The sequence below is a fragment of the Chanodichthys erythropterus genome, chromosome 10, assembly GCF_024489055.1.
Source record: "Chanodichthys erythropterus isolate Z2021 chromosome 10, ASM2448905v1, whole genome shotgun sequence".
Taxonomy (NCBI): domain Eukaryota; kingdom Metazoa; phylum Chordata; class Actinopteri; order Cypriniformes; family Xenocyprididae; genus Chanodichthys; species Chanodichthys erythropterus.
In genome coordinates this window covers 56,510,558-56,527,588 of record NC_090230.1, presented here as the reverse complement: position 1 = coordinate 56,527,588, position 17,031 = coordinate 56,510,558, and the positions used below count along the sequence as shown (strand labels likewise).

The 17,031-nt window shown below is 36.9% G+C and overlaps 1 protein-coding gene across 2 annotated transcripts in view; it reads right to left on the bottom strand.

Annotated features, from left to right (window-relative positions):
* Positions 1-17,031, bottom strand: part of cntfr (ciliary neurotrophic factor receptor) — a 196,495-nt gene that overhangs the window by 107,625 nt on the left and 71,839 nt on the right. The window lies entirely within an intron of this gene.

Genomic DNA, 17,031 nt, shown 5'->3' with positions numbered 1-17,031 from the left:
ATCAGGCAGGGGACGGGCAGGCCCGTTTAGAAATTATCTTAGTTGTGTAGTTCTTAAAAAATGAAACAAATCAAGCAGGGATACTTACTTGTCAAGCAGAAATGTGGCTAACTCTGCATCGGTTTTTAATCCTTTCAGGACACGTAGCTCCCTTCACCTCGGAAAAGCCGCTCCGATATTTACCCTCGTTTTATTTCGGGCTCTATCTAATTCTTTCTTTTTGGCTTTTTTATCATTGTCATCTGTCTTTTTCCGTTTACCCGTCTTTATTTTATGAGCAGGAGCCACTCAAGGAATTGGCAGTTTGGATTGTTTGTCCGGCATAAGCAAAGCTGAGGCACACCGGTAATCTTGAATTTGAACGCTTGTACGCGCTGTGCATGAGAGGAGTGTGATCAGTGCGCATGTGAGCTTGATTGGCTGTTTCTTACCGGGAGCGGTGTATTTCTGCAAATGGCAATAGGACCACTGGGAGGAGCCAGAGGAGCTTGATTTTTTCACAGATTATCTGTCTCATATTCTACTGTCAGGACATAATGACAGGTTTAACAAATATGTAAAAAAAATAATTTTTACAAAAGTTACCTACTGCAGCTTTAAGCAACAATTGAATGTTTGTGAAATTGTGCTACATAAAGTACCTGCACAAAACAGCAGACAGACTAAATGAAAATGCAAATTCCCTCTTTGACAGTAGGTGGCGCTTGTGGAACAACAGCGAATACCGCTGTACACAAAGCAGCACTGCACTTATAAATGCTACATTGAAACACACGAAGGTAAGAGAAAAAAGCCAGTTCATTTCAGAAACGCATTCATATAGATCTTCATTCCTAATTCAATATTTATATTTTTCTTCCAATATTTCGAGTTTCATGAATAGTATGACATTTTGGGAAATGATTGCAATGCAGTTTGTGAAAGAAAAACAACAACAACAACAACAAAAAACAGCCATTTGCTGATCATGTGTTTGAGGCAAAAACTGTCTGGTTCTGATCAATTGCCACTGGTCGATGCATGCAATGTATGCAATGCAATGTATGCACTGTTCTTCAGGACTGACAGTGAGCTGTCACGCTGATGCTTTCCACAGTCAATGTTGGTAACATAATGCTCTCAAGGATGAAGAAAGCACAGAGGCAGAACACACAGGGCTAGCGGAAGCGAGAGAGAGAGATAGAGTAAATGCATCAGTAAGAATAGAATGGTCTAGCTGTCCCAGAGAGCTTGCTGGATCGATACACCCCAGAGGATAAGCAGCCAACCTGCACTGTTTCAGATAATAAGTCCCCATCACCTGAAATCAAACACTGAATCACTGAACATGAGATTCACTCAGGACTTCAGGTGACAGTGCACTCCACACTGAACTCATCCTGTGCTCGTATTGCAGCAGGTGAAGATTTATCCGTATTATAACTCTCTAACCTCTGTGTTACTGTTGTTGTGTGAGGTTTTCTGTGTTGTCATGTTCTCAGGAAATGCTTCATTCATGTTTGAGTCTTATTCAGAAAGGATAACTCCGAGACATCTCAGTTGTTTCTCTAAGACAGTAATGACATTACATAGACTACATATAGAAGCCTTTGCTTAAAAGATAATCCCAGTAATCTAATGTTTCTTTGTCATGCTTCAAATTTACACTATCTAAAATAATTAGGGGCCAAGCACCGACGGTGCTTCTTCTGCTCTTCAGCCTATAGAACTGCTTGCAGGAAAGTTAGGAAATTCAGCACACATAAGCACCGTCTGAACATTAACCACAGCAATTTTAGAGACTCTAACTCAATCCCTCTAGCCACCAACTGTCAAAATTTGAAATCACATTTATGCTAATATTTTTTTTACCATAAGGGCTAGGAACAAAATTAATTTTTCCTTTGACACCTTGGTTCCCTGATTCGAATGCTGTCAAATTCACCAATTTTAATTTTCTAAAATACCTACTTTTTTGAACTCCTAGAAGCTTTGTCCGATTTTCAACAAATTTGAATCAGATCATCTTGTGGCGTTATCTCTTGAAAGATTTGACATATTCACACCAAACTTCATCAAAACTTTATCTTACCTTATAAGCTGCCACTTTACATATGATTGTATTTATGGGTTTTCAACCATTTGACCTAAAATAGTCTCCAAATGCCTTTCTAAATATAGCAGATAATCTGATACTCACTTTTTAGGTCCTCATTCTGACTTTGTGGTGCTTGGCCCCTTAATTAAAGCTTGAAGCTATATATCTTTATTGTTATTATTTTATCCATGGAAACTTTGCATTGTACAAAAGGTACTTTACAGTGTAAAAAAAGTTATTAGAATAATCTAGGGCTGTGACGGTAGGCATGACAACCGCGCCACCGCGGTTATGGAGGTTCACCGGCGGTAGTGTGACATTTTATATATATGTATAAAATATATATAAGAGGTCGCGTTAACCGAAAATTTTCCGTCTTTGATGGAATTTTTTTAGCAGTGATGGAAAAAATCTGCAGCCCGTCCGTCATTTTGACAGATTATGTAGCTTGTAACTGTAATTCCCACCCCTATCCAGTAGGTGGTGAGCGAGCTCCAGTGTGGCAGAAGAGCGCGAGTTCAGTCTCCAGAATAAAATGAAAACAGACGAGCACCCTAGTTTAAGTCAATTTTATAATAATGAAGTTACTTATGCTAACTTGCATAATTAAGTTTTGTTATTTTTCTTACTGACTGTAAGTTTATGGTCAACTAATGGCTTTTCTGAGGTATATTGTTACGTGAAATTGTTGGCAACACTGATGACTGATGTGACACAGATTTCGGTAAGCTACATCTTTCAACATATGTTTTTATTTTCATTCATGTTTATTTCGTTAGTAAAGAGGAAATGGTGATCACATTCACTCACAATCCGTGACAAGTGTTCAAGATAACTGAAAAGTGACGCAGTATTTGATCAACTTTTTTTTCTAGTATAAATAAATGCATAGCCTATGCCTATTTGCTTATCCTGTAAGCTCATGAATAAAAATGAAAATGTTGACGAAATCAGAAGCTATTAAATGACTTATCAAAATATATAAATTCAAATGACGGGTAATTATAGAGAATACGAACCGAAGTCACGCCTCGTTGCATGCCGGGGCGGCGCCGCCATTTTGACAGGATCGCCCTCTATTACTCGTACTGAAATTAATACGGATTCTTGCTTACCTTTTGTTTTGTTTCTGCCATTAAGTGGAACATTAACATTTTTAATGGTATCGTTTGCAGGGAATAGAAGCTATTTTATCGCATCGCATGATCATTTTATTTATTTATTTTCTGAAAGTTTATATTTTGGTCTCATCCATTTTTTCTGCATGTGCTTTATTTGTAAATAGAATTTGGTCTCTTTAATATCAGTCTAAGTGCATTAAGCGTTTTCATGAGAGGAAACCGTTTAAGATATAAACGTGTTGCGTTCATATTTTGGGCTCATTTGCGTATCTCCACACAGTATGCTTTAATAAATATGTACAGAATTGTTTGTTTGTCACATGAAGCGTTTTTCTTAGTTTTCGCAGTGAGTCAGACTTGCAAAGGTAATGTTAATTATTAAACCAAACGAAATCAAAACGTTCAAAAACACTTAGCAATGTGATTCTTTTATTGAGTGATAAGCATTGGGTTTAATCAGTGCAATTAATAATAGATTTGCCATCCAGCGTCTTCTCGTCATTTCCTCGACCTGCTTCCCTTTGTGTTTTTACATGTAGAAAAAGCGAAAAAACATCTTGTTTTCTCTCAGAGCGATGATCTGAGTTACTATAACAATTATCGATGCAGCATTAATGACATACAATGGTGACATTTTTCACAATCATGACAGAAAACAAATGACTGCACTAAACTCAATAACGGAAATGCTGCGCGATCCTGTCAAGATGGCGGATAAACAATGAAATTACCCAGAACTCAATTCGGCGTGACGTCAGATTCGTATTCTCTATTGATTATGATTTTTTACGATCCTGTCCATCAAAATGATATATATATATATATATATATATATATATATATATATATATATATATATATATATATATATATATATATATATATATATATATACACAACCAAACCCCGCCCCCCCTTTGGACCCCACCACCGCAACACCGGCGGTTGTTGGTGATTTACCACCGCGGTAGTAAAAATTTGCCACCGTCACAGTCCTAGAATAATGGTTATAAAATGGTCAGAGATTTTTCAAAATATCCTCTTTTGTGTTCCGCGGGGGAAACATTATAGAGACAATTATATATATATATATTTATTTATTTATTTATTTATTAAGGATGATTTTCTTTTCAAGGATTTATCTTTGCCACTGTAAAGACAATTTCCAACAGACAAAAAAAAAATATCAAAAGTTTTTTCTGCACTCTCAAGACTCTTTGTTTTGTTATTATTTCCTCAGTTCAATTCAATTCTTTTCATGACCATGTCTATGTTTTCTAGAAAGCTTAAGGCTTAAATCTTTAAGGGCAGACCAAGGGCAACAGGTACATGGCAAAAATGTTTTAGGATATGAGAAAATCACTGGTAAAAGCAAAAAATGCCCTGAGAGGAAGAAACCACAAGCAGAATCTGCTGAAGGAAAGGACCCTCTTCTCTGGTAAGAAGATGGACACATCATTACCCTTCAAGTCATTAAGGTCTTGGAAAAGCAACAGTCCCAAGTAGACCAAGACGGTGTAGCACAGCTGGAGGTGTGTGCAGAAGTTAAAAGGTCCCGTCCTATAAAAGCATGGACAGAGAGCTTGAGGACATGGGTGACAAGTTGAAGACAGGTCAAGACATGACAAGTGAGCTGGAATGAGGATTGTGACAGGGTCAGAAGGATCCAGAATCCAGATAATAAAACTGCAGCGCAAGCTTATAACAAACAGAACAATACCATGTGTTGGAGTGGACACTAATATAGTTATCGTTATAGTTGTCTTTATAGGTATGATTCTTGGTGTGAACGGGCCTTAACACAGTCTACTAATACTCTAATGAGAGTTAGCTGACATCTAGTTGCAAAGTTACTTAATAGTACAGTGTCTAAAGTCCGGAATACACTGCACAATTTTTGGCTGTCCTGGACAAAAGACTGCCATCGTGAAACAATCGTGGCGATTTCTGTGATCATGGCTCTTAATCTTAAAACTGCTTACCTCAAGCTCTTTTCCCTTTTTATTTTGCCACTTCCTTTTTTTAACAGCACACATAAAAACTACAACTGTCAAAGTGTGATTCAGCATGGTCTTTTTGTTTACCACTAGCGCATGAAGTTTTATTTTTCTACAGAAACTTGCATTGTAGCCTACGATTCAATAGGTCTCATCGTCGTACAGTCTACATGCATGTCGTACCCAGGTTTAATTGATCCATGTCGCACAGTGCGATAAAGTAATGATCTTGTAGGATTGCTAAAATCGTGCAGTGTATCCCGGGTTTAAAGTGGACTATGGAAATGAAATGTAACCATTTCTTTCAACAACAAAAAAAACATCTCACTGACCCTAAATTCCTGAAAGCTTGTGTACATGATCAACAAATCTAAAATTCACTGAGAATGCATCACTGGCCCAACAAGGGAGAGTCACTGTTCTGTCAACTGGCCTCAAATTCTCTCACGCTGGTCTCAGGCCAGCAGGCCAACTTTATTGTTGAGCCCTTAGACTTGTGCATCAATGCTGTTCAAAAGAAATTTTAGATGTTGAGGCTTGTTGACCAGCACTTGTAAAGGTTGGCCAAGAGAGTCTTGCTGGTTAAATCAAACTCTTTTACTTTAGCTGTTCTGATAGCACATGGCTTATTGTTGAAATGGTTGAGCTGAACTGGCTTTACCTGCTAGAGGTCTTTCCTGAATGTCTCAAAAATCTCTTTAGCCCAACAAGCATGTTTAAGACAGCAGTATCCATCCATCCAGGGTGCTGTAGTTTGAAAATCCAATTTCACCTTCTCTTTGAACCAATTTCCTAGCTTGAATCACTTTTGCCAGTTTGGCTGAAAAGGTTACAGACAGAGCATGAGGGTGTTTTTCTTACTCTGATAGCTAACATAGAGGACAGAGAATATCACAGCAGATCAATTGCAGAAAAATCATGAAAGAGTTCACTCCTTGTGCAAGATCTCTCATAGCTTTGCAGTATTTCTATTTGTGTATGGCTTGGGTTCAAGTTCTAGTCAGTGTCTCCTCATTCATATGATGCACAAAATGTACTGGAATTGCACCTTTAGATTTATAGTGCAAAACTGTAAATGTGGTCCTGTTCTGCATATATTTCATTTCTGTAATACCACTTGACATATGACAGGTAGTTAATCTGCATATTTTAAAGTGGTGCACTGAATACAACAGCAGGAAAAACACTCATATTCGAGCAGGGCAGAGGAAAGTTAATCATGCAATTACAAAAACGCATATGGAAAAAGACTGCATGGCTAGGGGTTGAAAAATACCTGGTGGATTATTCAAGACACTATAGGGATTAAATTTCTGAAATCCTTTTTAATAGTCTTCTTTTTGGCATATGGGGACCTGCTTCTAATGTTTTGTTAGGTTTGTATGGGTATGTGTGCATGCAGTAAAGCAGTAATACACTTTAAGACTTTTAAACATGTGCCGATATACGGTAATACAAGATATCATGGTTGCATGGACAAGATTGCATGGTATTGTTATCATGGGCAATTCCAAACACTGTGAATAATTACTTGTTACAAATTCATGAACTGGATTTTTAAAATTATTTTATAATGTTTCCTGCAGTGTACTAATAATGTTAATATGATTTTTACAACAAAAAATGTTCTACCCTGAAATAGCTCTCTGTTTGAAGGGGCATGTTGTGAGACTTCAGAGTAACAAGTATTAGATGTGGAACACTCTTGAATACTTTTACTACATTTTTACTACTACAGCTGTCAAAATTAATGAATCATGAAAAGTGTTGATACAGTAATTTTACATTGTATTAAATTTACAAGCAATTTCTGAGATTATATATATATATATATATATATATATATATATATATATATATATATATATATATATATATATATATATATATATATATATATATATATAATATTACTGCCATTTATATTTATATTTATTTATTTATTTTTTGTTTGCAGAAAACACAGAAAAGGTACTGGTGATTTTCTGCCAGAGCATTAAGTTTACGGAATTTCCATTAACTCTAAAACACAACAGATGTAATAATCAGAACGGTTGTGTTTTGGAAAATTCCTTCATATTAAAACAGTACGTTGAGCCGTATTTTTACAGACTTTTGTGAAGAGTGTGGTGTGAGTTTGGAGCAGGTCTGTGGGGCAAAACATAAGGGACTGTAAGAATATTTAGGAAACAATAGCTACTTGAACCATTCTACAATATTTGTGATGCTATTGGCACACAAAAAACAAAAAACAAAACACACATTTTAACTTTGAATCTTGAATATTCAATTTACACTTAAAGGTTAAGTACTTTCTGCACCTGTTGCTAAACTCAAACGAACAGATTGCACACACAGTTTACTCAGACAAAAAGCAACTTTTCATTAGATCTTCATGACATCTACCTGTTATGCAGTCATTTTATTGATACTTTTATAATTATATATTTGCATATTCTTAAGATGAAACAGGTAAGACAACAAAAGACAAAGGAATGGGGACTTCCCATAAACAATGATTTTTGTACTGTACAAACTATATATTCTCTCCACTAACCCTAAACCTACCCATCACAAAAAACATTCTGCATTTTTAGATTTGCAAAAAAAACTTTTTAAAAGTTGTTTTATTTGTACATACAAATTAAGGCAAGAGGGATAGGCTCAACATTATTTTGTAAAGTCAAACCAAAATTTATTCAGACACCTTGGACATTTCATTCATTAATACAGTTTTTTCACTATACTAACCCTAACCCCCACACAGTTAACCAGCAATAGGGAAATAACAGAGGAAAGCCATCCACACCAGAAATGTATTGCTCATGTCCTACATGAGACTTTCATCCCACATTAGGTTTCTATTCACAAACAAAAACATCTGTGTGAAAGCATGTGTGATTTAAACAGCTGTCTGGACAGTCCATGAAGTAGCCTTGGGAGATGCACTGATGTGCTGCTATAGACATTGTTTTAAGGGAGGGAGAAAAATTACACAGACACTCCTTTAAAATTCAATAAAGATTGAATTTGATCTCAGCAGGATGATGCGATGACTATTTGAACTCAATTATGCCCTGTTCAAAAGAATCTCCATCCATCCATCCATCCATAAGTCCATCCATCCATAAGTCCGTCCATCCATCCATCCATCCATCCATCCATCCATCCATCCATCCATCCATCCATCCATCCATCCATCAACCATATTTTACCAAGATCTCAGCCATGGATACCAGCACTGTTCAATATGCAAGCAATCATAAACAATACATTTTATTGAATTTATTTAAAATATATATTTTATTGCATCTAGATGGGTCAATTCTGATGGAATGGACTTCCAAAAGAATGCAAGAGTTTAAAAAATACATAAAAAAATTGGACTATGTGTTCTTTGAGACCAAAATGAGAACATTTGGGCCTCAATGGTACAAACCAAAGACAGCACATCACATCACATTCTGAATACTCCACAGTAAATTATGCTGGTGGGAGCTTTGTGTTTTTGTGATGCTACTCTGCGGCAGGAGCTGGAAAAGCCATAAAGTCAAGAACAACGGAATAAAGAAAAAATCCTGTAAGGAAAATGTTTCGCTATCTGCAAGAGCTCCTTGAGATGAAAGACAATTCATCTTCCAACATGGTGTTGACCCAAAACACTGGGCAAAAGCTACAGTGGTGTGGCTTAAAACCAGTAAAAGCCCAGACTTCAGTCCAATTGAGCATGTGTGCAATGACTGTTCACAAACTGTCTTCATCCAGCATGATGGCAGCTAAGCAATTTTGCCAAGAGGAATGGGCAGAAATTCCAATGCCAAGACGTGCAGCGCTGGACAGAGACTCACCGAAGGAAGCTGCCAAGAGTTTATAGGGGGTAAGAGAATAATGAACAAGAAAATAGAGTTAATACTCTACATCTATACACAAGTTAGGGGATCATTCTTTTTGTTCTTGGAAAGATTTAGCAGATCATTGTATAGTCTAATCAAGCAAGTCATGGCTAGGCACAGTTGTAGGCCTTATTCTCCAGGCACAATCATTAAGTGCTGTGTGAATCAAACATGACCACTGCTAGCCCAGCATTAGATGTGCTTTACTTTATGTAGTTCATTAACATTTTAGTGCTTTTTTTTTTTTTTAATCTGTTAGAGCTTTGATCATTTTGCCAGCCTAGCAGTTAGATGGCCTTTACAAAAGGAACCCTAAATTTTGAATGAAGTTTAAAGTCTACCCACAATGAAAAAAAAAAAAAAAAGATGTCCTTTGAAGACCACTTTTAAATTATAAAGCTTTTTTTTTTTTTTTTTTTTTTTTTTTTTAACATACACTAACAAACAGGATAACTAGAGGAAACACTTGCAGATTTTAAGTCTTCACAAGATCATTTACAGAAAACTGCAAGAGTAAACCTCCTCATCTCTTGAGGAAACTCTCCTGATCTCACTAAGGTGAAATAATACTAAGACTCTGTCTTGTTAAGCAGTGTTCACTGTACTGAACAAGAACACCACGCATGAACAAACACAAATCCAGCAGTCTGATCCCGAGTTCAACTCTGCCTTGCCAATTAGATGATTTTGCACACAGTGGAACCCTGCAACTGCAAAGCATTGTGCAAGTCCATTAAGACTTCCAGCCCAGTGCCCGAATACATATTAAGAACTGTGCTGACCTCCACGAATATAAACATTCCCCATTAGCGAGCTTGCAAAATCCTAGAATGGCCATGCTATTTGGCTCATGACCAAGGGGATGGACACTTAAGCTCTGTTCCAAAACCTATAGTGAGCAGCCTACCAGAACAGTATTTTAAGGCATTTTAGACATGTTTCAGACATGGAGGTAGTTCCAAAATGGTAGAAGGCATAATTTTAGCCCAACAGCCTAAATCTAAGGTAGCAAAACTTTTCAGAGTAAAATAATCCCGGAATGCATTGGGGGGATGATATATTATGGTATCAAGCTAATATCTAAGTAACTCTATTGTAATCAGGTGTAAGTCAAATCTCTTGTGCACTTCATTTTATAAGTGCTATTAAGAGGATTATTATAATGCGTGCATAACATTTCAGATCAATTCCTCATGAAGTTCCTTTTTTTGTTGTTTTTTTTTAAATAGTCAAGGCATCTCAATAGATTTTAAAACAGAGCATTAATGTTTTCAACGCGCATCTTATTTGAATACAATAATCAATATGAGCTCGTACTGAGCACTGGGAGGTAGAATAAGAATGGGATTTGCAAAATCAAGCCCCAAGGGCACAGAGATGCTATTAGACAGGAAGTAATGATACACAACTTCCTGTCTCCCACAGAGATAAGATCGTAGTAAATGTGACAGTGTCAAATTATGGACGATGATTCACAGACTGGGTTTTCTGTGCTTTTCCCATAAGGAAGATCAAATAGTTTCTTCTACTTACAGAGGATTATGCTCCTTTACATTTTCAACTTTCTTTAGTGTGTAATGTTACTGTTTGAGCATAAAAAAAGGTCTGCAAGTCACTCCAAAGGGAATTTATTCTCTATATTAAGCACTTTTTTTCTGATTTCCCTGAAACGCCTCGGTTGTCTTGAGTTTCCTTTTTGGAACGAACGCATCACAAACTTTGTCACATTTAAATAATGAAACTTGCGATTATGGAAAGGGGCGTGACATTTCCCAAACACGCTTGAAGCGGTTGACCAATCACAAAACACTGATCCATTCAACCAATCAGAGCACACTGTGCATTTCAGAAGGAGGAGCTTCATAGAGACAGGAAATAAACAGAGTGTTACTGACAGACTGGGTAAAGAGGAGCTGCAACAATTTCAAGTATGTAAAAAAATAATTTGTGAAAAATAAAATTTTTGAACATTCAGGCATGAAAATCTATTCTAGTAGATGCCAAAAACAAAATCAAGGCTTTGAAAAAGGACATACTGTAATAGGTCTCCGTTAAAGGGGTAGTTCATCCAAAAATTCTGCCATCATTTACTCAGCTTCATGTCATTCCAAACCAGCAGGCCTTTTTTTTTAATTTTTTTTTTTTTTTTTATGCCCTGGACATGTCCTTATCAGGATTCCTAAGATTCTCTTTTGCTGCCACATTTCCAGTTTAATTAAAAGAGGATAACTGCAACTACGGAAGGGAAGTACATGGCCTACATCTGTAGCTTCACACAAAACAGCTGTTTCCTCAGCGCTGTGTGTAGCCATGCCAATTTTATGCTTTCCGTGTTGGGATTTCCAAGGAGAACATCTTAAGCACTGATTGATGCTGGGAAAAGGAACTTTATTGACAGCAGAGAGTTTGAATGATTTATACACTGTAGTGAGACATTTATTTTTGCACATCTTCGAAGGTAAACAGTCCTTTAGACGTACAACAAGCACATGGTAATGCTGAAGCTCGTTTTCCTGAATAAGGCTTTATCATCTAACCCCCAATGTAAGCTGTGTTTAGTATAAATCCTTGAAGCGATGCTAAAGCACCTTGAAAATGGTAGTAAAAGAGATATGTATTTTGAAGGGTGCTGACAGTGTGAGAAGTTCATGCATCTGACTTATTTCACACGCTCTTTTTGTGAACAAGGACATGCTTGAAAATCGCCACAGCATTCGCTTTCATTCTCACTTCACCTCCTGCTGGTTCAAGGTATGAGCACGAGAGATGGTTCACACTTTCTAAGTTTACTATCACTGCTCTTGAAGTAAACATAAATGTGCAATTGTGCCACATAATCCATGCAAATTCTCTAGGGAGGCAATATGCACATATTTTCACACCTCTAACAAAGCCAAAGTTGGAGTTGTTGATAAAATTCACACTTACACCCCAAAGGGATGCATTTTTTTTTTTTTTTCTTCTTCTTTTTTTTTTTTTTCTATTTAGGGAGGACAGCTAGTAAACAGCTTCAACATTACCACCAGCAGGGAAATGCCTGATCCAATCACAGCTTATCAACTAAAGACAAAGACTTAATCCTGGTTTAAAAATCACGCATGTCAAATATCTGAAAACTGTCCATTTGCCATGGATTTGTGTGCCAGTTTTATAATCCAGCAAGTCTGGACATGAGACACATCACTCACCAACATTATTCATTCCACATTGCTATACTCGCTCAAGATGCCGTCATCAAACAGGGTACTTGTGTATTGTGAGACCCTTTAGGCCACTAGAGACTAACAAGTGATAGATTGAATTCAATAGCCTCTCCATGCTGAGCCGGATTGGAACTGACCAGGACAATGGATGCTCTGAAATATATTTGCTCTCATTCTCACTTAGGGTATCATGAATAATTAAATTGTCAGAGATGGGCTTGTCTGGACTCAATCTCACTGACTGATGACATAAAACAAAGCTTTGTCTGTCTTCTTCTGATGGAAGAATGGGGTCGGGTAGTGTTCTTAGTTCTAGTTTAAAAATATCCCTACACTTGTCTATTATTTCAGCTCAAAACTTCTACCATTAATTATATTTATGTTATGTGTAGAGCATGTATTAAACAAGGACAACAAGGTATCAAAAGTGTCAGATTCAGGAGGAAAAAAATCAAATTCATTTGATCACATTTGCCAAGACATTTTAACAAAATAACCATTTCAACATATTTCATTTGGAAATTAAAAGTATTTCCAGTTACTTAACATTATAATAAGCATACCACTGTCTTCGCCAAATGTGTATTAACACCGCGTCTGTTGTTGTTTCATCAGTTTACATGTCCATACAATGTAAAACCCTATTCCTGGTGTTAAATTTAGAGACTCCTGCATCAAAATAAATATCCCTTGATGCCAAAACACAGTTGCAAAATGTTTATTTGCATATAACCTTTATTAATATTGCCTCCATATGGTGATTTATCAACTAAATATATCTGAATGTACTCAAAATATAAAGGTGCCAAAAAAGAGTTTAAGTATTTACAAAATAGATGTGGAAAAAAAGAATCTATAATTATGTTCTTCACCAAGAAACAACAATGTATAGTGTTCATTCCAAATTCATATACTTCCACCAAGGATGCGAGCATGCTATTATGCTAATGCCGATTAGCACTGTCTCTATCTTTACACACAGTGTTTTCACACAATGGTTTTATAAACACTGTACAAATAAACAAAAATATAATACCTTTTCAGTGCACATCAAACATCCCAGAAGCAGCATAGTGGCCAATTGTCCCAAAACTCTGTTTTATTTGTTTGAGAGTTAAGGGTTCTAGATCAAATCACTCTGATTCCTGGTGCAAATTGCACAATCATGATAAGTCATGCCCCCTTCATGCAAACTTAGAGTGATTGAAGAATAAATGACCAATCAAACATTTTATGCTATATAATGAAACTATATTCAAAATTAATTACATTTTGGTCTGGACTGCATGATTTACAAGAGGAATGCAGCAAGTTGCATGAAAAGCTGTATTTATGATCATCTATGTTTCTAATCATACACCTGCAGAATACATGTCAACATTGTAGCATTGGTTTTCCTATTGGATGGCAATTTGTATGGCTGGAGTTAACACATGCAAAGTTAACTATAGCATGTTAGCATGCATCCAGTATGTGCCTTCATATTCAGAAGACAGGCATCTTAAGTAAGAATAGACTTTGGATGGAATGCAGGAGGGGATGGAGTATGAATGCCATTTTCACCCTATCATTTCAGTCTGCTTTTAGGCTATGTTGTTATTGTTTGGAAATGAGATTATAGATAGGGTTAAAACTATGTTTGTTAGCCTGGAATGTTGTTCATGGACTAACAAAAGATGTTGATGAACACTTAGATATGGTTTAAACTATGTTTGTTATCCTGGAATGTTGTTCTTGGACTAACAAAAGATGTTGATGCAGGAACACTTACTTCTTGGAAAAAACAGGGTTTACACCCGTATCCTTGTGATTGACTGGACTATATGGACCTGAAATATTTGTTAGGAACTTTGTTTGGTCTTCAACTTCATTCAAGACTTATGGCTAGCAACAGACCCTACTTACACTAACCAAAACTGGGAAGTTTTACAATGCTCTAATGTAATTACTCACATTTGCACTGTCATTAGAAGAGATCCACTTGCAACTGAATTAGGATGCAATCACAGTTTGTCACTAGAACAAACATATTGTGCAGTATCAAGCATTGCCAAAGGAAAAAATCAAATTAAACAATAAACACAGAGATTCCAGAAAGAAATACAGCTGAGAAAAAGTGGCATGGTATTACATCTATCAATAGTAAATTAATGGCAGAATTCTAATAAAGACTTTCCAAGATGTCAAATCGAGTTTGGTTATAATTAGTCAATGAGAAACATTTTGATTCAGTCACAAACTCTTTGCATTTGTCTTGGTTCATTTTGAAATATATTTGACAATAATTATACCTACCCTAATGATGCATTAAACACAAATCTTTTGTGACTGTTTGAATAGAAAGATAATTATCACATTAACATATTTCTCTATGTTTGTGTATTGTAATGAAACTGTTCTTGATTCTGCATCAGTTTTTTTTTTTTTTTTTGGATCCATCTGTACATAAGTCTGTCTGTGTACTGGCGTGTGTGTGTGTGTGTGTGTGTGTGTGTGTGTGTGTGTGTGTGCGCGCATGCAAAAAGCTTAGCTGGCATTACTTGGTTTGTGTTTGTGATGACTGCTGTCTAGATTAAACACGATCAGCAGACCAATCAGAACATGTTTGGCAACAGATAAGCAACACTGCTGATGGATGATGTAGTGATGTCATCCCACTATGACATCATTGTATCAATACTACTGCCCTGCCAAAGAAACACACGCCAATGACTAGGCACTATAGGGATGTAATCAGCTTTAGTGAGAGCATCACTTCAACAAAATTTGGGTCGTCACAGGGGTGTGGGGGGATGACAACAGCATGAGACATCCAAGAAGATGCTTTATCACTCTCAAACAGTGTTCCCAACTGAAGCTACATCTGCAGTTTTGGCTGGCATAGGGACAGGATTCCCTTTTCCGTAAGTAATCATTTAGCAATAAATAATCTAATAATAAGTGACTTAAAGTACAATGTAAAGTACAAATGAGCCCCCTGGAACAATTTGATGCTGAGGTTCTAGATCATGGGTGACCAAAACTCCTCCTGGAGAGCCAGCATCCTGCAGAGTTTAGCAAACACATGTGGCAATAAATCTCCTACAGACCTTGATTAGCTAGTTCAGGTGTGTTTAATTAATGTAGGAGCTAAATTCTGCAGGACAGTGGCGCTCCCGGGGAAGGATTGCACCCCGAGTCTCGATCAAATGCAGAATGTTGATATTTTGAACCTATAAGCTTTTAGTTATTAGCCTAGGTCTTTAACCACTATGCCTCATCCTAGCAATAAACAGTTGAAGTTTCATCTACGGTAGTCTGACAAAACTGTATTCCTGTATTTTTATTACTAATTTTATTTTACTCAACACTTATAAAAATAAATGTTCTTAAACAGGGTTTTCGCAGTGATGCCACAGAAGAACCATTGTTGGTCCCCCAAAGAACCTTTCATTGAACAGTTCTTAAAATAACTATTTTCTTAGTGTGAAGAACATTTAAGTCTATTAAGGCCTTTTTAAATTTAAAGAACCTTTTTTTTCTGCTATAAAGAACCTTTTGTACAATGAAAGGTTCCATGGATGTTTAAGGTTCTCTTCCTTTATGGGGAAATTGTCAATAAATTATGTTTTATTAACAAAGTTCGGGAGGAACATCTTCAAATGATCTACCCAATCAGCATTAGAGGAGTCATATAAATACGTAGTATTTTTAACAGTTTTTTCGGCATTCCTCCACCACCCCGTCTCCTCAAACTTGCCTGGTTACTATCCTAACCAAAGATACGGGGGAGTGCTCTGGGTTCGGCCCACATTCCGAGCTCGGAGCCCTCCCCCAGATAGCATGCCAAATACGCATACTCTTATACTCTATCTAATCAATTGTAAATGTGAACTCCTGAAAGAACCTTGATTTTTAAGAGTGAAAGCTAGAGTCAAGTTTTGTGCCTGAATTTTCCAACATGGACAAGCCAATTCCATGACTTCTGTTTCATCTTTTTAAACAGGATGGAGCTTCTGGAGGGCCATTATCCATGAAGAGTTTAACTCCAACAGAACTGCCAGGACATTTCTAAGTTATCCCGAAGATCTTGATTAGCTGGATCAGGTATTTAATTGGGACTATACGCTCTTGACATAGAGAGAAAAACTCCAAGGGTCTGCTAAAGTGATGCTATGCCATGCGATCAAAAGTTGAGAAACACTTTTGCTGCAACACACTCTGATGTAGGCAGTTCATCCAGCTGTTCCTTCTTTGTTTCAAACTGTGTCATTCTTTCCAAACCCCTAATATGTATTAAATGCCTTTCTTTCCATCAAACCCATATTTTTTTTTCATGAAATATGTCCTGATTGGCTGTGATTATGTGGAGTTGTGTAGCATTTTTGCCTTCACTGCAGACAGACAAATTACTTGTTGATGGAAACTTAAGTTGCACCTGGTTAGGAAACGGCGTAATATGCTGTCGCATCCAGCTTGAATAATAACTGAAAAAAATGACAATAGCTTTATAGTAGCTTCCAATGAAACAAGGATGCCTCGGTAGCACTTCCACCCTGCTGTCTTGCAAAATGACACTGAATTGAAATGCAGAAACAACATAACTGCTTATTCACCCAAGCATGAGAGAACCCATCAAAGTCAGCAAGATAACACGTCTGGTCCAAACAGACACATTCATACACACTCCGAGGATTGCTTTGTTCTGGAGCTCTAGTTTTTGACCCTGTGACAGGCTAGTCTCTGTGTCTCCGGGCAGCC